Below are 10,311 nucleotides of genomic sequence, written 5' to 3'. Positions count from 1 at the left end.
CTTCTCCCCATCCATGAGCATGGAAGATCTTTCCATTTCTTTGTGTTGTCTTCAGTTTCTTTCAACAATGTTTATTCTTTTTGTTGCAATTGTAAATGGGATTATATCTTAATTTCTCTTTCTGCTGCTTCATTGTTAGTGTATAGAAATGCAACTGATTTTTGTATGTTGATTTTGTATCCTGCAACTTGACTGTATTCATTTATTATTTCTAAAAGTTTTCTAGTGGATTCTTTAGGGTTTTCTATTTTCTATATGTAAAATCATGTCATCTGCAAATAGTGACAGTTTCACTTATTCCTTTCCAATTTGGATTGCTTTTATTTCTTTTTCTTGCCTCATTGCTCTGGCTGAGACTTCCAATATTATGTTAAATAAGAGCAGCGAAAGTGGGCATCATTGTCTGGTTCCTGTTCTTAGAAGGATAGCTTTCAGTTTTTCTCCATTGAGAATGATATTAGCTGTGGGTTTGTCATATACGGCCTTTATTATGTTGAAGTACTTTCCTTCTATACCCATTTTATTCAGAGTTTTTATCATAAATGGATGCTGTATCTTGTCGAATGCTTTCTCTGCATCTATTGAGGTGATCATGTGATTTTTATTCTTCATTTTGTTAATGTGGTGTATCACGTTGATTGATTTGTGGATGTGGAACCATCCCTGGAATAAATCCCACTTGACCATGGTGTGTGATCTTTTTAATGTATTGTTGTATTCGATTTGCTAGTATTTTGTTGAGGATTTTTGCATCGATGTTCCTTGGTGATATTGGCCTTTAATTTTCAATGTTTGTGTTGTCCTTATCTGGTTTTGGTATCAGGGTAGTGTTGGCTTTGTAGAATGAGCTAGGAAGCTTCCTCTCCTCTTCAATTTTTTGGAAGAGTTTGAAAAGGATAGGTATTAAGTCTTCTTTGAATGTTTAGTGGAATTCACCAGGGAAGCCGTCTGGCCCTGGACTTTTATTTTTTGGGAGATTTTTGATTACTGTTTCCATCTCCTTAATGATGATTGGTCTATTCAGATTCTCTATTTCTTCTTGACTCAGTTTTGGAAGGTTGTATGATTTTAAGAGTTTATCCATTTCTTCTAGATTATCCAGTTCGTTTGTGTATAGCTTTTCATAGTATTCTCTTATAATCTTTTGTATTTCTGAGGTGCCCATTGTAATTTATCCTCTTTCATTTCTGATTTTATTTATTTAAGCCCTCTCTCTTTTATTCTTGGTGAGTCTAGCTAAAGGTTTGTCAGTTTTGTTTATCTTTTCAAAGAACTAGCTCTTGGTTCCATTGATTTTTTCTATTTTTTTAAGTCTCTATTTCATTTATTTCTGCTTTTGTTATTTCCTTCCTTCTACTGAGTTTGGGGTTTGTTTGTTCTTCTTTTTCCAGTTCTTTAGGTGCACTGTTAGATTGTTTATTTGGAATTTTTCTTCTTTGTTGAAGTAGGCCTGAATTGCTATCAACTTCCTTCTTAGAACCATTTTTCCTGTATCCCATAGATTTTGGCATGTTGTATTTTCATTTTCATTTGTCTCCAGGTATTTTTTTATTTCTCTTTTGGTTTCTTCATTGACTCAATCATTGTTCAGTAGCATTTTGTTTAATCTCCACCTATCTGTGGCTTTTCTGATTTTCTTCCTGTAGTTGATTTCTAGTTTCATACCTTGGTGGTCAGAAAAGATGCTTGGTATTATTTCAACCTTAAATTTATTGAGACTTGTTTTGTGGCCTAATATGTGACCAATCCTGGAGAATGTTCCATGTGCGTTTAAAAAGAATGTGTATTCTGCAGTTTTTGGATGAAATGTTCTAAATATACCCACTAAGCCCATCTGCTCTAGTGTGTCATTTAAGGCCAATGTTTCCTTGTTGATCTGTTTGGATGATCTATCCATTGGTGTAAGTGGAGTGTTAAAGTCCCCTACTATTATTGTGTTTCTGTCTATTTCTCATTTTATGTCTGTTAATAGTTGCTTTATGTATATAGGTGCTGCTATGTTGGGTGCATAGGTATTTACAAGTGTTATATTCTCTTGTTGGACTGTTCCCTTTATCATTATGTAGTGCCCTTGTCTTTTGTTATAGTTTTTGTTTTAAAGTCTATTTTGTCTGATACAAGTATTGCTGCCCCAGGTTTCTTTTCTTTGCCATTTGTGTGGAGTATCTTTTTCCATCCTTTCACTTTTAGTTTGTGAGCATCTTTAGGTCTGAAGGGTGTCTCTTGTATGGAGTATATATATGTGTCTTGTTTTTTTATCCAACTGATCACCTTATGCCTTTTGATTGGAGCATTTAGCCCATTGACATTTAAAGCTATTGATAAATACGTATTTACTGCCATGTTGTTACTTTTTTTCTGGGTGTTTTAGTACTTCTTCTCTGTTCCTTTCTTCTCTTTCTGTCTTCCCTTGTGGTTTGACGTCTTTCTTTAGTATTATGTTTGGGTTCCTTTCTCTTAATTATTTGTATATTTATTATAGGTTTCTGGTTTGTGGTTACATGAGGTTCATATAAAGTAATCTACATATATAGTAATCCATATTGAGATGATGGTCTCTTTAGTTTGTCCTCTTTCTGAAAGCTCTGCTCTTTTACTCCCCTCCTCCCACATTTTATGTTTTTGATGTCATATCTAACCTCTCACTTTGTGTGTGTGTGTCCTTTGCCCTCTTATCATTGAAATAGGTAATTTTAGTACTTTTGTCTTTTGACCTTCACGTTATCTTCATAGGTGGTTGAGCTGCTACCTTTAATGTATTTTTGCCTTTGTCAGTGATTTTATTGCCTTTTTTTCTTTTTGATAATTTTCTTATTCCTGTTTGTGGTCTTCTCTTTCCCACTTAAATAAGTCCCATTAGCATTTCTTGTAGAACTGGTTCCTTGGTGATAAACTCCTTTAATTTTTGCTTGTCTGGGAAACTCTTTCTCTCTCCTTCCATTCTGAATGATAACCTTGCCAAGTAGAGTATTCTTGGCTGTAGATTTTTCCCTTTCAGCTCTTTAAATATATCATGTCACTCCCTTCTAGCCAGTAAGGTTTCTGCTGAGAAGTCAGCTGATAGCTTTATGGGATTTCCTTTGTACGTCACTTGTTGCTTTTCTCTTGCAGCTTTTAGGATTCTCTCTTTATCTTTAATTTTGGACATTTTAATTATAATGTATCTTGGTGTGGGTCTCTTTGGGTTTATCTTGTTTGGGGCTCTCTGTGCGTCTTGTACCTGGGTGTCTGTTTCCTTCCTTAGGTTAGGAAAATTTTCAGCTATTATTTCTTCAAATAGATTCTCTGTCCCTTTGCCTCTCTCTTCTCTGTCTGGGATATCTATAAACAGATGTGGGTGTGCTTGATGTTGTCCCAGAGTTCCCTTAGACTGTTCTCATTGTTTTAAATTCTTTTTTCTTTATCTGTTCAGCCCGGGTGATTTCCTCTAGACTTTAGTCCAGTTCACTGATCTATTTTTCTGTATCATATACTCTGCTATTGAGTCCCTCTAGTGAACTTTTCATTTCCAGTATTGTATTCCTCATCTCTGATTGGTTCTTTTTTTATATTTTCCAATTGTTTGTTGACGTTCTCGTTGTGTTCATCCATTCTGCTCCCAAGATAAGTGAGCATCCTTATGAGTTTATGTTTGAACTCTTTGTCCGATAGATGGTTTATTTCTCTTTCATTTAGTTCTTCTTCTGGGGTTTTTCCCTGTTCCCTTGCTCAGAATGTATTCCTTTGCCTCCTCATTTTGCCTCTTTCTCTGTGCTTATATCTATGTGTTAGGTGGGTCAGCTGTGTCTCCCAATCTTGGAGAAGTGGCCTTATGTAAGAAATGCCTTTTGAGGCCCAGCAGTGTTCTTCCCTCTCCTCACCAGTTCCAAATGTTCCAGGAATGACCCCTCTGTGGGCTATGTGTGTCCTTCTGTTGTGGCGGCAGTGTTGTTCTTGCTGCAGATGCCCAAGGAGTCTAGGCTGTCCTCCAGGCTGGCTGGTTGTAATGCTCAGCTGTGTGTGGCTGCTATGGACCCTTCAGTCAGTTTATCATGTTTGGGGAGCCCCAGCAGAGTTGGCTACAAGGACTAATAGCACATTCCTGTTGCAGTTTTTCTGTTAAGTGAGTAGGCCCTCAGTGTGGCTGGTTGCTAGGCTCAGGGGCTGAAAATTGCTGAAGCCCTCAGGCCTGCAAGGCGTTTTTCAGCTCCCTTAGGATTGCAGCTGAATGGGGCTGACCCCAGGCACAGGATCACCTAATTGTTTCAGGCTTTGGAAGGTGGGGCCAATCCCTACGTGGCTGTTTGAGAAGCACAGGTCTTCTGCCTCTGATAAGCCCCATGGCCCAAAGGTCCACACACACTGTCAACACAGTCCTGGCCCACACACACATCTCAACCCCTGGAGCATACCCAGTTACCCCACTGCAGAGGCCCCCCCACACTACATCAATGCCCCACACATTCCAGCCACTCCTCATGCAGGCCCTGTTCTGCAGAGGTGGACCCACTCACCTGCTTGTAGAGGATCCAGGCACCTAGCCTGAGGGCTTGCTGTTGGCTAGGGCCAGTCCCTGAGGTGGGCTGCCTGCCTGCCCTGGCTGAGCTGGATTAAATTGGTGCTCTAGTGGGTGTGGCAGACCCCTGGGCTAATAGACCAGGAGAAGAACTCCAATGGTGTCTGCCAGCATCTGTGTCAGAATGCCTTTACTAGGTCACAACAATGGCTACTGCAAATGTCTCAGTCCCCAGAGAGGACTCATCTCTCACTGAGATGCACCCACAGCCTACCAGGTGAGTCTCTTTTCACCAAAGGAGTGTCTACCTTTTTTTCTGGTGATTTTATGTTGCTTTCTGAAATGGGTGAATTTGTGCCTGGGCCCTTTAAGAGCCAGCTTTTCCCCACTTGTGTCCAATAGCTTTTCTGGGGATATTCCTCATTACAGTTAATAACCAGTGAAGCCAGATATTATGAGATTCATCTCAGTTGAGCTGAGTCCAAAGGATGCTTATAGCAGTAACTCGCCCCCTGCTCAGGTACCCCACTCCTCCAGGAAAGGCTGTGTACCTTAGGATTGCTCCTAGCTCTAGAGTGCTGTGGCTTGTGAAGGTGGCTTTTTTTCTCTCCAGAAAAGGAATTTCTGCTTCTTCACCCTCAGTCGGGACTGTCCCTTGTTGTGGGGGTTCTTTTTATCCAGTTTTTAGTTCTCTCTGAGGGGTAATTGTTCCAAGAACAGTTGCAACCTGGTTGTATTTGTGGGAGGAGGTGAGTTCAGAGTCTGTGTATGCTGCCATCTTCACTGATCTCAAGGCTTTGGATTTTAATCCAAGTGTGATAGGAAAGGAGCAGATAGTTGAGAGCAGGGATGTGATGTGATCTGATTTATTTAAAAAGGTCAGTCTGTGGATGCTTGACTTTAGGGGCAAGAGTGGAGGTAACAGAGGCTCTGTCTACCAAGGGCCAGGCAATCCACACTCCATCTTTTCTAAGCTACATCCCCTCTCCTCGGTTCTAACTCAGATGATCAAACATCTTAGTTGGACTGGCACAACTAAGGGGCCAGGCACTCTTTATTCTCAAAAGTCCTGGTTTTAGACAACATATTGTATGATCACTCTAGTCTAACATATCTTGAATCCTCTCCTTTCCTGAAAACAAACCTAACATCTCAAGATTATTAGGTAGAATTTCTAGGGATGACTGCCATCTCATTGCTATGTTTGGAGAATGCCTGAAGTACAGGTAATTCCTCAGGACTCTCTCCCTCCAACAACTAAGAGTCTTCTCTTCCTTTGTACTCTCAGGTCCCAGCCCATTAGTCTAATTCCTGCTGTTCAGTGTTGGCATTCCATTGACAGTAGCCTGGCTTTGATGACCACCATACCTCAAAAGAGTTTGCAGAAGTCTTTCCAGTTTTCTAATAAGATGTTTAAGATGGCAGCCATGTGCAGAAGGTCAAGCCATCTTTTGTTTCTCACTGGACCTTGGAACAGAGGCCAGATCACCGGCCTTAGCTGACTTCGTTGCTTCCCTAGCCAAGTCAAATTTCTAGGCAGGTGCAATAGGAGAAGTTTGCTCATGATGCCTTTGGTGTTTCTACCTAAACCATTACCCTTTTGCACCCTTTGTTATACTTTCCAACCCCTCTCCACTCTCTTTCCTGATTGCCCCCATTTCCTGTCAAAGCCTGCTCTCAAATGTTTAATTTATACTCTCAGACCTTCGGTTCCCACTGGAATGTAGTGGAACGGAAGAAGTTTAAAGAATTTCCTCTCCCAGGGACTTTGCATTTTAATAAAAATCAAAGTCTGATACCAGTGGTTCCCAACATTGGGTCAAGATAAGAACCACTTGGAGAGCTTGCTAAAATGCATATTGATGGGCTCCAACTTCCAAGAATTTGTCTTTTAATCAAGCATCTCAAGTAATTCTGACGAGCGTTTCCGAAACCACACTTTGAGAATAAAATTCCTAAAGTTAAGGCACTAACTGGAATTGCATGTGCCACTGTGAGAGGAGAAGCTTTACTGGGAGTCAGGAATTGTGCCACACAGGGAACTGCATACAAACGTATTAACTATATTTTCTGATTCCAAAATCATGTCACATGAACTGTCAATGGGGCATCATTGAAACACTTGGGCTAAATTGTCAACCTATCTGACGGGGTTACATGGGAGTTTGCTGTTATTTAAGCTGCTCGAGAGAACCAAGTCCTGCCCTGTCTCTCCTCCCTGTGAGATTCCCCAGAAAATTATACACACGGAATTGTAGCCAATTAGAAATATAAGTGCTATTTTATTATTAGCTGGAATAATGTCTGATAATGTACAATGTAATGCTTTGTGAAGGCTGGATTGGGGCCCATCACTTTTGCTTATTGTCAGCTCAGTTTCTTCCCCACTTTCCATGGCCTAAATTCTTGGGCTGATAAATCAATCCAATGTGCCTGTGAAGGGCGAGAGATTGGGAGACTGCTGAGCCCACTTACCTGGCAAGCCATATGGAAATGGGGAGAGAGAGAAGGAAAGAGATAGCGATATATAGGAAGAATGCCTCGTCTGCTTACTATATGGAGGTGGGAAAAATAAAGTAGAAGAGAGAGTGTTATGTATGTCTACTGACTTTTTACCATGCAGTAATCCAGCCCATTAGTAACGGTGGTCTAGTTAATGCCTAATACTCTGACCAATCAGATCAATTACAGGAATAATTGACAACAGATCAACAACATCTGCCTTGTGGAGAGAAAGGAAGAAACAGGCAGAAGCAGATTTGGTGCAGGAAGAGGGATTGAAGGCTAAGCCAGACCTAAACAGTTGACAACGAATTATAAAGCAGAAGGGAGGCCCTACACTCACGGGGGATGACTCACTTTGGTGACAGGCTCTCACGGTATAATTCCTGCCGTGGGTGAAACCTCCACTCCTTTTACTCCCATTCAATAAAGCATACCAGGGGCCAGCCCCGTGGCTGAGTGGTTAAGTTCTTGCGCTCCGCTTCGGCAGCCCAGGGTTTCACCAGTTCGGATCCTGGGCGTGGACATGGCACCGCTCATCAGGCCTTGCTGAGGCAGCATCCCACATAGCACAACCAGAGGCACTCACAACTAGAATATACAACCATGTACTGGGGAACTTTGGGGAGAAGAAAAAGAAAAAAAAGAATGGCAACAGATACTAGCTCAGGAGCCAATCTTTAAAAAAAAAAAAAAAAAGAACACATACCAAAATGCGAGACAGCAAGGTAAATCTTAAATCTGTTCTAGCTGATCAAAAGTATTATTTGCATGGGGCCGGCCCTGTATTGCAGCAGTTAAGTTCGCATGTTCCTCTCGGCAGCCCAGGGTCTGCCGGTTCGGATTCCGGGTGTGGACACGGCACCACTTGGCAAAAGCCATGCTGTGGCAGGCGTCCCATGTATAAAGTAGAGGAGGATGGGCATGGATGCTAGCTCAGGGCCAGCCTTCCTCAGCAAAAAGAGGAGGATTGGCAGTAGTTAGCTCAGGGCTAATCTTCCTCAAAAAAAAAAAAAGCATCATTTGCAAACTTTGACACTTTAATAATTACTGGTTTTCAAATAACATCTGGCAACTGACAGTGCTCTGCGGGAGGGTTGCAGTCTTGTGGGCAGGTCCTGGTGGAGACCCTTCACCTGCCCTGGGAGCTGGGCAGGCAGCAGCTTCAGAGGAGGTCGAGCTCTGCTACTCTCTGCAGCCCTTCCACGGCTCTTCTCGTATAAACCTGGACTCCAGAGCCCAGGGTCTGGGTGGTGGGGCAGGGCGGAAGGAGGCTCTAAGTGGGGGAGTAGGGAGGGCGGCTGATGTGCCGTAATTCCTGGAATAGGGGGAGAGGTTATAACCATATTTAACTAAGACACATGGATTTCTGGGACAAATTATTTTCACGCAGGGAATTATTCTGGGAGCTTTGTCTAAGTCAGTTTAATAACCAAAAACCCCCGAAAACCCAAAAACTACCTGGCATTTTTATAGTCTTCAAAGCACTTCAATATCTATCATCTCAGATCCCCCTCCACCTTCCTCCGTTCCTTCATTCATTCAAAACCAGTTTTGTGCCTTTCCAGACATTTGGGGGCAGCTGTCTGTTTTGCGGATTATCCATTTAATTCCTCCTCTTGGGTGTCCTTGTCGACCTCTGGCCATGTTTCTGTTCACCTTTTCGTTGGAAGGAAGAGGTGGATAATGAGATTAATTGCTGAAACAAGGTTAGAGATTATCATTAGATTCAGATTTCCATGTTTTTCCCAGCCTTCCTCCCCTTCGGAGGACCTGAGATGATAATTGGAGAGTGAAGTATATTTTGTGACATTTAGGAAACAGGAGAAGAGAGGGGATATGGAAAAGGGAAGATCCGATTAAACCAGTGTAGACATTGTTAAGAAATTTATTTGCAAGTCTTGTTTTTTGTTTTTTTTTTGTTTGTTTTTTAAATAACATCATTCCTTAGATAAAAATGCAATCTTACAGGAATATACACAGCGTCTCACACAGAGATGACCCTGAAGCTCTTCTTGAAAGGCTGTCCCTTCTAGATTCCCTGGTCTTTCTCAAGGACGAGAAGGCGCAGCAGGCGAGGCCTTTGATAACGGGATTAGCGGATGAGTACAAACTGTACAGCGATATTTACAACAGTAAGACTGTGACGTCGAGGCGCCTGGAGGCGCAGGTGTGTTGTGTGCAGGTGTGGGGGGGGGGCGGTGGCAGGCAGTGGAGTGAAGGGGAGGCCTGTCCACCGCTCTGCATCTCTCTGAGGACAAGCAGGGGGCAGACTGGTGTGGGGGCGTGAAGGTGGGCCTGAGCAGGGGGCGCGAGGAGAGGAGAGATGGAGGGGCTGAATCTGGAGCCTCTTGCACAGAGGGAAAGTTTGCTTCGTAGCTCTTTCCTGTATTAAACTAAAACAGGAAAATTATGAGAGTAACGGACATTCCAGCGCTTCACCCACTGAGGACCTGCCATCCTATTTCTCAGTGAACTTGTGTGTTTTTCCACAGGTTGTTCTCAACGATGATCATTACAGACCTGTCAAAACCTGCTTATGCTTTAATACCCACAGCCTATTTCTGTGCTAGACTTTATTCCCGTGAAACCCTGGGAGAACAACATACGCTCTGGGCAGGGCACGCTGCAGCTGTGGGGTGGTGCCGAATCTGCTTGGGAAGTCAAGAGATGGATCCCAAGTCTGGGGGAACGGACAGCAGTGTGACACGGGGATGGCGGGATGCGTGCAAGCAGACAGGTGCCCATAGCATTTGGGTCACGGAGTTGCCTTCTAAAAGAGCCTTTTGCACAGGATTGTGTACAGACCATCTGCCCCAGATTCCCAAGGTGTATTTTTCCCTTGTAAGCGTCAGCATAGTTTCTCCATGGCGGGAAGCTGTAGAGGGAAGGGGCTTTGTGCAGGGCCTGTCTTCTTTCCTTCCTCCTGTGACTCCACAGAAAGCAGCCTTCCTTTCCCTTCTCTCTCCTCCTGGCTGCAGGCTCAGGAGAGACTCCACACGGGGGTCTGAGATCTGCTGCCCTCAGGCCCCTGTGGCAGCGAGTCACACTGAGGCAGCCGCCTGCGCCCTGCTTCCTCACCCCTGCTTGAAGACTTGACGGCCCTGAGAACACCTGAATGAGGACTCTCCAGGCCCAAACTGTGGATAGGAACCATCCTGTCCATTTCTGTATTTCCTCACGTAGACATCACCCTCCCTCAATACTTACAACCTCTTCCACCAAGAGATTTGTCTGATCACGACCTTGGCGAAATATTTTCTTATGTATGAGGCACACGAGTGATTTTTGGACAGCAACTTTGTAGTGAATGC

Source organism: Equus quagga, chromosome 1, assembly GCF_021613505.1.
Source record: "Equus quagga isolate Etosha38 chromosome 1, UCLA_HA_Equagga_1.0, whole genome shotgun sequence".
Lineage (NCBI taxonomy): Eukaryota > Metazoa > Chordata > Mammalia > Perissodactyla > Equidae > Equus > Equus quagga.
The sequence above is the reverse complement of the archived record's forward strand: the minus strand, read 5'-3'. Positions refer to the sequence as shown.